This window comes from Rhipicephalus sanguineus, chromosome 4, assembly GCF_013339695.2.
Source record: "Rhipicephalus sanguineus isolate Rsan-2018 chromosome 4, BIME_Rsan_1.4, whole genome shotgun sequence".
Classification (NCBI taxonomy): domain Eukaryota; kingdom Metazoa; phylum Arthropoda; class Arachnida; order Ixodida; family Ixodidae; genus Rhipicephalus; species Rhipicephalus sanguineus.
Window position 1 is genome coordinate 25,749,510 of NC_051179.1, and position 15,866 is coordinate 25,765,375.

Here is a 15,866-nt window from a genome sequence, read left to right on the forward strand (position 1 = left end):
TTACGGACATGCGTGCCCGTCCTCACAACGCACATGCATGTCTCTCTCTCTTCCTCACTCTCTCTCTCTCTCTCTCGGCCTTACTCGTTCTCATGTAATCTCAAGTTCACCACCTCTTCGCTGCTTTTACGTTTCCGTCTCCATTGTTCCTACTTCGGCATGTAGAATACGAACAGCGAGAGAAGACACGCCTCCGGCTTTCTTACGCAGGGCCGTTTCATTTCCCCGGTGACAACCCCCTTTCTCAGGAAACTAAGTATAGCTCCCTCGCGCACCTGAAAACAGTTTTGCAGAGGAGGCTACTGCGTATCTGTAGTGTGCGTCAGCCGACACACCCGCTCCCACTTGCTCTCAGCTATCAGGCAGGCCGTGCAGTGACCACGAAACTGACCATATATGGGTGCATGACTGCAAGCGAAAACCTACGCGATGATCTTTGACTCCTTGTTAGAATAAGCTGTTTGCATCTCTGAAGACATATTTTTTTTATTTTTTATTTGTGCAGTCTCAGAGCCTTTCCTCGTTTCATCTTCGGGAGCGTCAAGCAAAACAGGCTACTTTTCTTGACCTTTTCCACTTTGAGAATGTAATAAAGATTACTACTGCTACTACTGCTACTACTACTACTACTACTACTACTACTACTACTACTACTACTACTACTAATTCTACTACTACTACTTCTACTACCACCACTACTACTATTAAGGCTCGGGAAGCTTGTTGGTTATACACTGCACATCGTTAAAACATCAATATCTATCTATCTATCTATCTATCTATCTATCTATCTATCTATCTATCTATCTATCTATCTATCTATCTATCTATCTATCTATCTATCTATCTATCTATCTATCTATCTATCTATCTATCTATCTATCTATCTATCTATCTATCTATCTATCTATCTATCTATCTATCTATCTATCTATCTATCTATCTATCTACTGTGATGAGCTTGAACAGCCAAAATTGTGATAAGCAAAATATAGGAAGTGATGAGCAAATAGACGCCGAGTACCTCCAAGAAAAGGTCACAGAAGTCATGAAATTGACTCAAAAAAGAATCCCAGAGGTGCACCCAATTTCTTTCTTTGCCCCTGCGTTTATAGCTAAAGAGAAAAATGGTTTTAAAAAAATGAGTCAGTACTGGGCATGCAGCACTTTAGATTATTAGGTGAATCTAGCTGTATTTCAAGTAGGTAGCAGGTGCGTTTGACAGGGTTCAATCTACGTAAAGAGCGCGACATAGCGAACAAAAAAACTAAGCTTTCTTTATGCTAATACGTCCACAGTTTCATGATTCCATATCACGATTTCTGTTCGCATCCTACGTTTGTGTTTCGGAAAGAAATAGAAAACTTTCCACTGTTCAAGGGTCGTGACGAGTAAACCTACGCAACACACTCCTATAAACTACCTCTGTTACGCCATCGCGCCGCCGATTGTTTTGAAATTGAGCAGACACTGTTCTAAATGACGCGTAAATTTAAATTTTAAATCCATGTGATCTGAACATTGAAAACACTTTCGGCTTCTCTACGACGGAACGTTTACCACGCTGCTCTTGAAGATAAAAGCGGAAAAAAACGTCTCGATGCAAACATTTTGCAGTCGTTTTCCATTGAGCGAACGGAGGTCTACTCGTTCCAACTTTAAAAGAAAAAAGTATAATGAAAATAAACAGACGTCGAGAACGAAAGAGACCACACGCTTGCACTTGGACGACAAGCCGCTTCGGCTTTCCACGCCGTTTAGACATTTGAACCCGGCAGTCGATACGCTGGTGTAAATGCGTGCCGGTGCAATACGGAATTCTACTCGCGTTCATGAGCTGCACGTAGGCGGAATACAAACGCGCTAAACTGTCAACAAAAGTCGCATTGAAGCGCTACAGCGTCTGTTTGTCGCTGCGGCCGAGAAAACACAAACACGCTGTCAGAGCAGCTATATAATCTTGTAAGGTTCCTTCCGGAAAGGCGAATAACACAACGTCGTGACCCCGCCGCTAGACCTTGCCGATAGGAGAGACGCGTACTGAATGCTAAGAAATGGTGAGCAGAAAGCGAGGTAGTAAAAATAAGAAGACAATAAGGTAATTGAAGGAAGTTGGGGGAAGGCGTAAATTTCGGACTCGGCTATCAGTTGGATGAAAGCCAGCGCGGAATCGACAACGTACTACACTCTTTGCTTCGCGCTCTCTAAAAGCGTAATGTTAGCTCATGCTTTGTGGAATGAAACGTCACAGCACTTACTCAGGTGCTTCAACAAACGCGAAAATTGACCTTCGGCGTCCCGCGGCGTCGGCGTCAACGCGAGTGATGCAAAAGATTGTCATCACGTGATCATGTCATCATATGATGTCATTATGACTTTACATACCGCCAAAATTTGTGGCGTCATCATGACGTCATTATGATTCACATAACGTGTCGTCACGTGATGACGTCATCACGTGAGATCGTCGCTTGGACAAAGGCACAGAGGCAGTGCAAAACCAGGTGAGCTGCAGTAAGCTTGCAACGCCTCCGATCCCAGACCGAGTGCCAAATTACGTTAGGTGCAGAAAGATTTCACAGTAGGCCGGGCGAAGATCAATAGATCGACGGAGAAGAAAAAGATGGCTTCCGCCTTCGAGTCGTCTTAAACGAATGCATAAGGGACCACGTGCGTTTCTTATTATTTTATTTTTATTTATTTGTTTGTTTATTTATTTATTGACAACACAAAGCATCTTCGGGCGAGTTGAGGAGTGTCAGGTGACGCATGCTCCAAAAGGGGATTGGAAAGATCTCCCTTAAAATCGCAAAGCACTTCGCACCACCAATAAGTCGGGGAGAACTGACCCGTAGACTAAAAGGGTTCCCGGCTTAAGAACAGCCTCCTAGTGATCGTTTTGACATTCTGAGTACTTTACTTAATGACCCGACTACGATAACCCCGACGCGCTCGGACCTTCCTCCGTGATAAAGTGTTTTGAGCCCAACCGAATTCCCATCAGATTAACTCCGGGTCAACAAAATTTGAGCGGCCCTTATTCATCGTCTCACAATTAGGGATTAAGTTAATGCACCTATCTTGCCCAGCACGAGCGAATGAGAACTTCTGGCTGTTTCGCAGGCAATCAAACTACGTCATTCGGCGCGTATTAGACATCTAAGTTTGTGGGACGTGTTCCGATGTTGCCGTCGTCGTCGTCGTCGTCGTCGTCGTCGTCGTCGTCGTCGTCGTCGTCGTCGTCGTAGTAGTAGTAGTAGTAGTAGTAGTAGTAGTAGTAGTAGTAGTAGTAGCTAGCAGTTGGTATATGCATCACGCCGGTCACGTGACAAGAGGGGGGGGAGTTAATAAAGAAATAAATAGAACAAAATGATGATGATGATGTTAAGAGACGAATATGGTGTTGAAAGGGGATGAAGCCATTACCTGAGCCCTCGTATCACGTGATCTCGCTTTGCCTAGGTAAGTGTAAGCGTGCGTATACCGAATCTAGCGGCGGAGTTACGACACCACGTGATCTCGTTAGCCATTCTCATACACTAGCGCGCTTACAGCTGCACTGTCCTATGGTCTTCCCGGCGTGTAACTGGCAGAATTTTATGATTATCGTTGTCTTTAACCACCTCAACTCAGTGACCGCAGTAATCATTTTTAGCTCATTGAACAACACAGGGATGGAAAGGTGCACGGACAGAGCACCTTTTCATCATTGCTTCCTTTGTGGGCTTAAAAGGTTACAATGACGTAGCAACACGGTTACTATGGGCTACCAAACACGTACTTTTTTCAATGGTTCGTCTTCCCCACGCGTAGGGTAGCCAACCTCGCCAAGCTTGGTTAACCTCCCTTCCTTTTACCTTCGTTTTTCTCTCTCTCTTCCCCTTCCAAGTATGTGGCTTTGGTGTTGATGTCCGGCTGCCAGGCCGCTAAAAAAAAAGCCCAAATCAAGACAGTCAATGCGGTTTCGTCGACTACGGTGCTTTTTTTTAGCTCAACCCTGCTGAATGTAACATATATGAATCATGATCCCATTTGAACGTCGCACTTGCAACACGAGTGAGCCTGTCATGGTGCACTATCCCGTATGAAAGTGTCCTGCGGTCGATTAGCCCTGAAAGAAACTTGCCTTGCTGGTTGGTCTGCAACATTCCATCGTGACACGAAACGACTTCATCCTCCCCTTGTCACCGGAAAGCCGCTCATGACAGCTTGCTGCGCAACCTGTTGAGGAGCGAAAAAATTACCCTCATCTTGAAGCACCAAAGTGGTTGCTATCTATCTATCTATCTATCTATCTATCTATCTATCTATCTATCTATCTATCTATCTATCTATCTATCTATCTATCTATCTATCTATCTATCTATCTATCTATCTATCTATCTATCTATCTGTCTGTCTGTCTGTCTGTCTGTCTGTCTGTCTGTCTGTCTGTCTGTCTGTCTGTCTGTCTGTCTGCTAAACGCATCTCCCTCACCTTCTCTCCCTGCCCCTCTCACTCTTTCTATTCTCTCTACCGGAATTCTTTTGATACTGTTTATAGAAAAAAGACGCGCGGCTGATCCGGTTTCCGCGTAATTTTCATACAAACCATACGAAAACATTTCACATTTTGAGGGCAAAAAAAAAAAACGTTCCCCCAAGCTTTTTCATGTGAAGCTATTTCTTTGAGACTAAATCTCACTAATTAATTAACAACATTAATAGAATTCAGCTACCCTCCCCTCTTCCCTGTTCTGTCAGTCCATTCAGTAAGGCAGGAAGTCACCTTTCGCCAGTGACAAAATTTTCTGAACTATGAAACATTGTCAACTATGCGGCAACCGGCAGCATTATAGACTTCCGAAACACGTGACTGCCGGCTTACGCTCACTTCAGCTTTCCTCGTAAAGTTTTACGGTGTTACCTGACCAGCATCTCTCTCAGTGATGAATACCGCAACCTAATTGGGCCATTTGCATGTGTCCGTGTCACCGCGCGAGTGCAAGAGGCTTGTCGGCGCTTCTATATATTTTCCTCGCAAGCGTCATCAATGGGCTGAAGAACGAAAAGGAAGAAACGAAAGTTATTAGGCCCGCTTTGAGCGACGCGCACTGTCGTAGAAAGAAACCTTGGCGCGGGGAACGTTATGGAAAAGCCCCCGTTGTAATCTCTCTACACGGTAAAAACGTTTGACAACGCAAGAATCTGAGCGCGTGTTTTGAATTCCTTTTCTCGCGCTTTTCTGAGCGCCAGACGTCACGTGCCAAGCGACGGTCGCGCAAGCAGACAGTTGCTATGTCGGCAAAAAAGGTGAATAAGTAAGCAGAAAGTGTTTGCAAACAAATCACGTACGCGTGACACTCGAAACGCCGCTGTCGTTGCTTTTCGAAGACGGGAACGGAAACCATAAACATAAAGAGTCCACAAATAAGGAGCCGCCGACGGTTACTATGCTAGATAGCGTTATATTACGTTCATCGATAGTTCGCTTAAGCTTCTTTTCTACGTGGCAGGGTGGATCCATCGGAAACAGCCCGTTCTCCGCATCAGCATTAATTAAATTACGTTGTCTCACCAGCCTCAACCGCGGGATCACAACACGGAGATCACGCGTAAGGTCGCAGAAAGGATATTGCTGTTGTAAGACACTGCCCCAGCTCGCTGTTTGAGAAACATCTAATCCTTCACACCGCAAATACCCCGCCCCGGCCTAATTTCGACCACCGGGAGTTATTTAACGTGCACCTAGATCTAAGTACACGAGTGTTTACACATTTCGCCCCCCTATCGAAATGCGGCCACTGTAGCCGGGAATCGAACCCGCGTCCTCGCGCTTGTAACAGCGCGACACCTTACTTACAAAGCTGATGTAGGGCAAGGGAAGTGTAAGGGGTGCTAAGACGGTATTCAACTGAGTTATAGCAACACCCTCTAGAAAAGCTCTCCCTTTCCACTTGGTGTTGGTTATATAGTTGGTTCATGGCCAATGTTGGTTCGAGCAGCGGAACTGAAAAGACGAGGGACAAAGGGAGGACAGAAAGGGACGTCGCTATTTATATATATGGCTGATTTATATTTCTGTGTTCGCGGCTAAATAAATAGTCAAACACGCGCCGACACCAACAGATACGCAGGATTTATTTGCGTCTCGTCTCGTTTCCACGAACTGACACTAGCTGCAAGAGAGTTCGTGGAAACAGCACGAGACGGAGATCAATGACGGAGATCAATATATATATATATATATATATATATATATATATATATATATATATATATATATATATATATATATATATATATATATATATATATATATATTGATGGAGGCGAAATGCTAGAGGCCCGTGAACTTTGATCTGGGTGCATGTTATAGAACACCAGTGGGTCGAAATTTCCGGAGCCCTCCACTATATGGCGTCCCTCATAATCATATCGTGGTTTTCGGACATAAAACACCAACAAATATTATTATTATTAGGGCTAAAAGCTGCGGTCTGCGGCTTGACAGAGACCCGGAACTTGTCGAAATGTTGGCGCCAGCGACGCCTCCTGTTCAAGAATTTTTAATCTGTCATAGAGATAAGAAATTCTCATTTTCACTCGAGCGAAAAAGACACGTCTGAGACAGACACAAGCTCGTGGTTTCTTGCCTAATCCATCCGCAGTGATACGCAGAACGAGAACTGTGATAAACTGAGGTGTTTTGCACGGGCGCTAATCTCGACGCAACCAACGAAGCGCCGTTTACGAACACAGTGAGTGAGAAAAATAATCATTGATGTTCGAATCGAGTGCGAACGAGAGTCGCGTGAGTTCCGCATTTACAGGCTACCTCAAAATGGGAAAGCGGCTGGACAACCGTTCGGCAGGAACAAACACGCCGAAGCATGAATAAGCATTATATAGCCTGCAGCGTGTACTGACCTCACCCAGCATTCCTGAACGTATGCTGAAAACCACGCGCTGTCAATTTTATCATCATGATCAGATAACGGACACTCGCTTACACTAAAGTAGAGTGTGCTTTCATTTTTTTTTCTCTGCAAAAAAAAAAGAAAGAGACCGATTTCTGCGTTCTCATCATTTCGTTTTCCCCGAATCACGTGAGCACTTCAGTCAGCTCTCAATGTCAGACCGACGCCCATTTTTTTTATTTATATATCTCGTTCGCCGGAAGAACTATCTCGTCAGCACGGCTTCTACGAGAATGCGCGCACGTAGCGATTTGTATTGCACGCCCTAGTTGTAACCAACTCAGCTTGTCGCTTCTCTCTAGTGCGTTACCATTGGCGCGTACAGTCTGGCAAAAGGCGTACAGTTTGCGTGAAGCCAACCGTACACTTAAAGGCATGCTACCTCCAAGGGCTACTGTTGGCTAAATGTTGGCTCGTATTTGCTGTAAATTAAATAGAGGTAATTAGAAGTAACTGTGTTGATGGGAAACAAATTAACAGTAATAACTTATTTCCCATTTATTATTATTATTATTATTATTATTATTATTATTATTATTATTATTATTATTATTATTATTATTATTATTATTATTATTATTATTATTATTATTATTATTATTATTAGCAGTACTACTACTAGAGGCAAACAAAGAACGCCAACACATTTTTCTAGCACTTATAATACTAAATACTAAGCACTTATAACACTAAAACATCAGCACTGTATGTTTGTGCGTGCACGCACATGTGCGTGTTTGCGTGTGTGTGCGCGCGCAAGCATGCGCTAGCAAAGATTAAGTGAACGTGCCCCGTTTGCTCGCAAGATTTTCAAACAATTCTTTCAAACAACATGCACACCCATAAGCAAAAACTTGGAGGAAACTTGAGCTTTTCCTTCAAGAACAGAACGCCACAGCATAATGGGGCCCCGTTCGCATCGCCTTCTCATTCGCTATCCAGGCTTCGTTTCTCGGTAGATTCCTCAACCGTTCTGCGAGGAAAGGCAGAAAGGCAAAAAAAAATAATAATCAAAGCCTCGATGTGGTGGGCGTGAAAACGGAGATCACTGCTTAAAAAAATCTACGTGCGGCAGCTCTCACTATCAGCGCAATAATGCGGCGACGGAAAAAGAAGACGATGATCGCTGCTGATTCGGATGATGGAGAGAGAGAGAGAGCCGTAGTTGGGGCTTACGCATCAATTGACCGAAGTTCCAGAAAGCGGAAGCCCCGAAAAGAATTAAGGAGGCCACGGACCGCTTACATGCGCGTCGAAAGCACCAAGCAGAGGATGGCGCAGCGACTCGAAAAGAAAGCGAATCGGCAAAGAATAAGAGCCGCGAGGACAGCGTCTCATAAAAGGGCTTCGTAACTGGTCTTCAAGAAGTGGCCATAACTGGGTCCTTGGAAGACACTATGAACACTGTTCTGGGACCGTTGCAACGAAGTACAGGTGTCGTATATGTATGTCGGTACAATTTGACAATGAAACAACCCGAAACTGATCATGCGAACTCGCACCATCTGCTCAAACGAAGTCGCTAGTCAGTTTTTGTTTAACACGCATAAAAGAAGCTTATCGCTTCGTAGTGGTAGCACTCAGGAGAGGTTGTCACTTACAGTTGTGCATTTCCTTGATAGTTGAAAGTAAGGTGGGCCGATGAGATTAAGAAGTTTGCGGGGATAACGTGGCAGCAGCGAGCACATCACTGGATTGATTCGCGAAACATGAGAGAGGAGTTTGCCCTGCTGTGTGCTCAGCCAGGATGATTATGATGAGGATTTCCTTCAAGGGATGTGAAATAAATATAGGTAAGCGATGAATGCTTTTCCAGGGTTGCATTCACTGAAACTTCGTACCCGGAAAATTGTGTTGACGATGGCAAATCGTATACGTCGTTCGTGACATATCAGAGAGACGCAATGCACGCTCATGTATCAGATTATCCGGCACGTAGGTTTCATGGATATCAGACAGACTCTTAATCTTCGCCTTCCGTTCATGACTTGCAGGACCATCAACTACCTCAAGACACGATTTGATCGACTGATACGTCTTCTCAGTGCCTCTATCACCTTGAAAAGTGGAAACACCTTACCCACAAGCACAAAGGGTAAATTCTTTCACTACCTCAGTATGAGGGTGTGTGCGTTGGAACTCCAATCCTCCAACTTTCCATGGCTGGCCGATGTAATGATAATACGTGGGGTTTTGCGTGCGAAAACCACGATATGACTTTGAGGCGCACCGTAGTGGAGGGCTCCGGAAATTTCGACCATCCGGTGTTCTTTAACGTGCACTGACATCGCACAGTACACGGGCCTGAAGCATTTCGCCTCCATCGACATGCGACCGCCGCGGCAGGGATCGAACCCGCGACCTTCGGGTCAGTAGCCGAGCAACGTGAACACTGTACCACCGAGGCGGACAGCTGGCCGACGTTGCGAATCGAACCCGGGACTTCGTGCTCAGCAACGGAACGCCTATAATCGCGGAACCAGCGCGACACGTAAAGCTCGTTCACACCTGCGACTATAGCACCGGTCGCGCGACCATGTCAGTAGCTGAGTGAGTGGTCGCAGATGGCCGCTTTGGTCGCCAAGCCACTGCTCTGAATGAGTCGCTCGCTGCTCAATTTTTCAGTCGCGCGACTCCTGTCGCAACCCTCTGAACCAATCAGATGCACAGAAACAGGACGTCTGTTTATTTTGCAGGGCAATGGTAATGCGAGCAGACGTGGACTGTGTGTCCACGGATATAAGTCGCACTCAGATGTGAACGTAGGTCGCGTATAGGGTCGCGTTTTGGTCGCCAGTCGCAAATGGTCGCGCGACCGGAGCTAGCCCAAGGTGTGAATGAGCCTATGTGTACACACGCGCTGACTTTGAACGTGACCTGTAATTCAAGTTAAAGTTTTCAAAGAAAAATAGAGGGAGATGGAATGCGCGCGGGAGCCCGCAGAAAGTCTCTAAAAACATCAGCGGCGACGTGGGAGGCCCCGGCTTTTTTTAAGCGTCAGGCAATGACCTAGTGCCGCAGAACACACAGGCGCGCGGGCACGCATCCACATGGCTGCCTCTTCGACGCGCGACAGCTGCATATATACGACACACAGAACCGATGCCTTCGTCTGCTCTTGACAAGCGCTGAGTGGGACAGGGGGAGCAGCAGTGTTTCGTCGCAGGCGTGTCGCCTATAGCTCGTGCGTGCGCGTGCGCGCATAATCCGGCCGGGTCTCCGGGAAGGCCCCGACGTGTCGACTGCATAGCGCCACTCAATAAGATAAAAGAAAAACAGTCCGACGAGCTGCGCCCGCTCTTCCGTCGCGGCTAGAAGCAGCCCGTGAACGTGCCGATGCTTCGGGGCCTTTCGTTGCGACCAAATCCGTGCAGTGAAAGGAAGCCACAGGGGATGCCACTCGAAAAGCGGCAGAATCGTTCTTGAAAGCAGCGAGGCAGGCAGTGGTGGCGCGTGTCACATCGTTGGGTTACGTAACGGTAGTTTATTTTTTTTTAAGGTGAAAGCTTTAGATGCCGCATCAAAAGCTGAAAGTGACCGTCGGTGGTGTGTCAATAAGAGTGATGCAAAAAGTCATTACGATGTGATGACGTCACACTATGACGTCACAGGTCGCTAAAATTTGCGATGTCATCATGACTTCACATAACGTGATTTCACGTGATGACGCCATCACATGAAATCGTCACTTGGTCAAAGATGGGCCAATTCCGGAAGTACTGCGCAACCACGTGATGGGCAGAAAGTTTCCGATGCCTCCGATCTCGGAGGCAGTATAAAACCACGTTGGGTTCAGGAAGCTTTCGGGAAGGGGGGAGGGGGAATGATCATTTTTACTAAGCAAGCTTAGCATTTCTTGTGTTCCGGCGACGCTTACTCAAGAGAGCAGATACACCGGACTGAATGCATGTTTCACAAATGAAGTCGTCTTCGTAGAAATAACTAAAAAGCCGTTTTCTCCCACTTCTTTTACGTCAGTGCTTTTATTTAATGAAGGGTTGTCGCTGTACGCCATTAGTTAAAGTCCAAGACGGGACATTCCACTCAATATTACACTGGTTGTCCAAGAACAGAACACAAAAAGACACTACAAGAGCGAGAGACGCACGAACTGATCGAGCCTCCCGCCGCGAGGGATTACAAGGTACCCAGGATTGGGAGGCTTCTCTGCTTAGCTCCGACCTGGACCAACGACACCGGGTGGGTCGTCCAGTGGTCTGAAGAGGCCGCCAGGGCCGACGGGATCCTAGCTGCTTAATTAATTTTCGGTTCTCGATGACGACAAAGTTTCACGAACGAGCGCGACGTGGTGTTCATACGTTTTAATTTCGCACTGTTTCTCTGCACCATTTCCGAGTAGTTTGAAGACGGCGTATTGTTTAAAGCCCTTTTTTACTAGCGCTTCTAGGTATTTATTAACGCAATAGCGTTAAAGAGCTCGTTTCGCAGAAATTCCGGCGTCAATATCGGCGTCGTTGGTTGTGAGCGAAAAACCAGCGGTGTCCAAGACCGACAAATCGAGAAACATGCAAATAAAATAAATAATAAAATTCTTCGGTTCGAGTAAGAATCGAACCCAGGCGGTCTGCGTGGCAAGCAGTTGTTCTACTCACTCCCCCCGAAACCCACTAACCCCGAAATTGTTCGATACACGCACATATACAAACACACTTACGAACATACATTAATCAAGTGTGATTGAACCCTACCCCCCGCCCCCCCCCCCCCCCCCAAGAAAAAAAATTTGCCTACGCTACTGGCTCGTGCAAAAAGCGTTTCTATCTGTTGTGCCATTCGTAACGCAACCTAACCACACTGAGAGAACTAGTCCAATCTGTCATTGTAGTGTCGGGCTGATGCTCGTTTGATGTAATTTTTGCAATATCACTCTTTCCATTCCGTTTGCTTGGAACATCTTCGAACGTAGGACTTTATTTGCACATCAGCGATGCACACATTCGCGCATATAGTTATGGAACGCCAAATAGTCACCAAAACGTTAACAACGTGAGTGTTTCCCAATAGCAAGAAAAGGAAAAGGTTACGAAGCGTTCGCCGCGGTGGAGCTGTGGTTATGGTGCTCGAGTGCTGACCCGAATGTTTTGCGGTTCGATCCTGGCCGCGGTGTCGCATTTCGGTGGAGACGAAATGCTAGATGCTCGTGCACAGTGCGACGCACGCCAGTGCACATTAAATAACACCAGGTGATCGAAATTTCCGGAACCGTGCACTACGGCGTGCCTCGTAATGACATCGTGGTTTTGGCGCGTAAGATCTCAGATGTTACACTTTGTATACTATAGTTATGAAACGCTAAATATCGCCAGAGCGTGAACTCCAAGAATGTTTAACGAAGGTTACGAAGTATCTAACGCGTTCTGCAACTCCCATCCTGTGAGCAAACATCATTGGTATCGCGCAGATTCCCATCTGTTCGTACGTGGTGTATAAAGAAGCCAGTATAGGAAATTCATCGCCTGCAACACTGCATTGAACTAGGAGGAGAGAGCATAGTATGTAGGCCACAGAGTTGCGTAGTGGAACGCGCACGTGGCTCCCGTCGTTGCCACTGCCGTTGATGTATATGCCTGACTTCCAAGAAAAAAAGCTTTGCTATTTTCTTTTTGCCTTCATTTCGCTAGGCATCGCCGGCACTCGTTCGGTCTTTTTCACCGGGCCGCGCACGTTTTGAAATCGCGTGTTGCAAGGTAACACGACAGTGCAAAAGGCTACCAGCGGTAACCTTCGGCACCCAGCACGTCACGTTGACTCTGGTTCGAGGAAGCTGTACGCGCACAGGGACAATCACGGAAAAATTTGCCACCCACTTTACTGGCGCTATCTAACTTGTCGCGGGTAGTTCCGGTCTGACGTAACAACAGGGAGGCCGCGCTTCCTGAACGCCTGGCGCAGTCAGTTTCTATATCGCCGTTAAAATTCGATGATGACTATATGAAATACGTGCAACTGCGGTGATTTCTTAAAAAAAAGGGTTATGCCGTAAATTGTAACGCACCACAACTTTCTTGTATAAGAAACTACCCTCAAGTCAATAATTAAAAAGTTAATTAGAGTTCTTGTTAATTAGTAACTTCAATGCCATTTTAGCAGCGGCACAGTATTTCCGCCTCGACATAGAGTTCGTGTGCTAGAACTACAGGGGCCTGACTGTCACAGGATTTCTATAAGAAATCTCTATTGTCTAAAAAAAACCCTCTATGAGTTCTATAAGTAGTGCTGAGGAAGATGGTTACACGAAATGGGTACTGGTTGGGTACTGGTTATACGAAATGCTGCATCAGAAGAACACCCCGTAAGTGTAACGGTGGCCTGCTTTGCTGAGCAAGTCGTCGAGCTTCCAGTCGCATCCCATTGACTTTGATAAGGTATTCATTACGGACGACCCATTACCCGCTCCGCAGACATCGGAACCTTGTTTACAGTCTGAGATAAGATGCTCTTTATGGATGTTATCTGCAGACGTTTCCGCCGGAGACAGCGATTATATGACGTCAGCAAAAAGCGCTTGGCATGAGGAAGCGCTACATTGTTGGCATTTTTTTTTTTTTACGCATTTGCGAGCGACATAGCGGAAATGGCTGGCATTTTCTTTCTTCCTGTCGTTCCGTCTCGAACGCTGGTTAGCCTCTAGCTTACCGAGACGCGCGCATCTTACGCATCACTTGTGAGAATTTCTTTCCCTTCTTTCTGCCCTTTGGGGGCTCAGGGCTGCTGGACAAGCGACAAGGTCCGGGTAAAGCGTAAGTAATGTGTGCTGACGTCGTTCCGGATCACAGTAAAATCAGCTTATGACACTCGTTAACGTTGAATATCTGCGCTCCTATCTGCTTCGACATCTCTTCTCACAGGATACTGTGTTGATAGACAGCAACACACGGGGCCGGGAAGTCTTTGAAAAGGACCAAAAGAAGAGAGTGAGGGGAGGGGGGTGTAACAGTTACAGACCGACGCTGTTGTACTAGTACTTTCTGTTACTCGCCATCAATCATCTTCCTCAGCTTTCTCACAGAGTAAAATCTAAGCTTTACCACTCAGAATCAAATTCTAGTCCCTGCCACTATTCGTAGATTTAAGTATTGCGTGCTAACCACTGAGCTAGCCACGAGCAATACTATGGCTAGCGTAAACGACGCCGTGCGCAATGCACCGAAGCGGTTCTTGGAAGTCTAGATGTTGTCGGTGCCTTTCGTGTAGGCCTGCTGCAGCTGACGCATTGAATAAGTTTGACGCTGTCGAAATCACTGACGTCAAAATATTTGCGTATCTTGAACAAATTCATCCGACACACAACCTGGTATTTGACGTTGGAGAAGATAAACATAAAAAAAAGGCTTTTTCATTGACAAGTTCTTCAAATGCGTCACTCATTCACATATTATGATGAAATTATTCCTTGAAAGGTTTGTATTCTTGATAGGCTTGGAAGGCTCGAGCGTACGCGCTTATCCGCTGTCCTTATTGTCCTTAAGCCTTTCGCAAGAACAAAAACTGATAACCTGGAAGCATTATCGTTGGCCTCGTGGTTATTCAGGCCAGTTATGCGTCGCGCCATAGACTGTACGAAGTTAAGGCGAGCAAAAAACGATCTGCGAACACGTGTGTTCAGCAGTGCATCCAGAGATAGGCCACTTTTCCGGTGGGGTCAAATCATAGCACGACACAAAACGTTCGAAAGATCCTCGCGCAACTAGGGCGCCAGACAACGTTCGATGGAAAACACCCCCACGGAACGCGAAACGAAGCACTTCTCGTCATGTTTTTAGATCATTTTTTATCTCTCGTATAGCTGTCCTATTTTTCTTCTTTCTGCCATGGGCGCGCTGAACGCATGGCTCGCATAGCCGCGCAGGCAACCACCCGTCATGAAATGGAAAATGCCACTCGTCACGCATTTGGGGCCTTCCGGATGTCACGATCTCACGGTGGGAGGGGGAGAGAAGGCGAGACACTGAAGAGCACAGTCATCCTAAGAAGCACCACCGAATGGATAGGCAGACGCGCCGGGCGTAGCATTTACCGCGGTTTTCAAAATCCTCAGATGAGTTTGGTGAGACCCGCCACGGGGCGGGTCTCACCAACCGAATGTCGCGGGATCGAATCCCGGCCGCATTCACGATGGAGGCGTTAGTGCTTGAAGCCCGTGTACTTAGATTTAAGTGCAGGTTAACGAGCCCTAGGTGGTCGAAATTTCCGAATCCCTCCACTACGGCGTCCCTCATAATCATATCGTGGTTATGGGACGTTAAACCCCAATTACTATTATTACTACGAGTTTGGTGAGAAGTCATCGAACAGTGAATTGGACACGGGGTCCGCTCCACGAGTTTGCGCATTACATCTTTCAGCCCGTATTTAATAAATACCGACATGCATTCGTTCATTGTGAACAAGGCACTGCGTATCGGGTGCCGAAACGTCAAGAAACTCCGATGTTTTTTTTTTTTTGTTTTTTGTTTTTTTTTTCAATTGGCGAGTGCACGTTTTCTTCAGCCATGAATCTCAAATATACGTGTGCGCAGTAGGCAGGTCATTTCTGTAATATTCTCTACATTTCTGTAATATTCTCTACATGACTTGCAACGATATCCACCAGGGCCGTAGTCCGAAATTTTTTTCGGGAGAGAGGGGGGTGGGGGTGGCCAACCTCTCTTATCTATGTTCGCGCATGCATTTGAGCGTGTCTGTGTATAGATGCAAAATTGAACAACTTCAGGAGGGTTTGAACCCCCCCCCCTTCCTCCCTGGTTACGCCGGTGAAATCCACGGTATTTGCAAGAAGTTAAACGTTTGACTCTTGCAAGCGCCACACCTTACCAGGGAAGCTGCAAGAATGTAGGAAAGTGGGCGTGGGGGGGGGGGGGGGTCGCAACCGCTTTTTCCAGGACA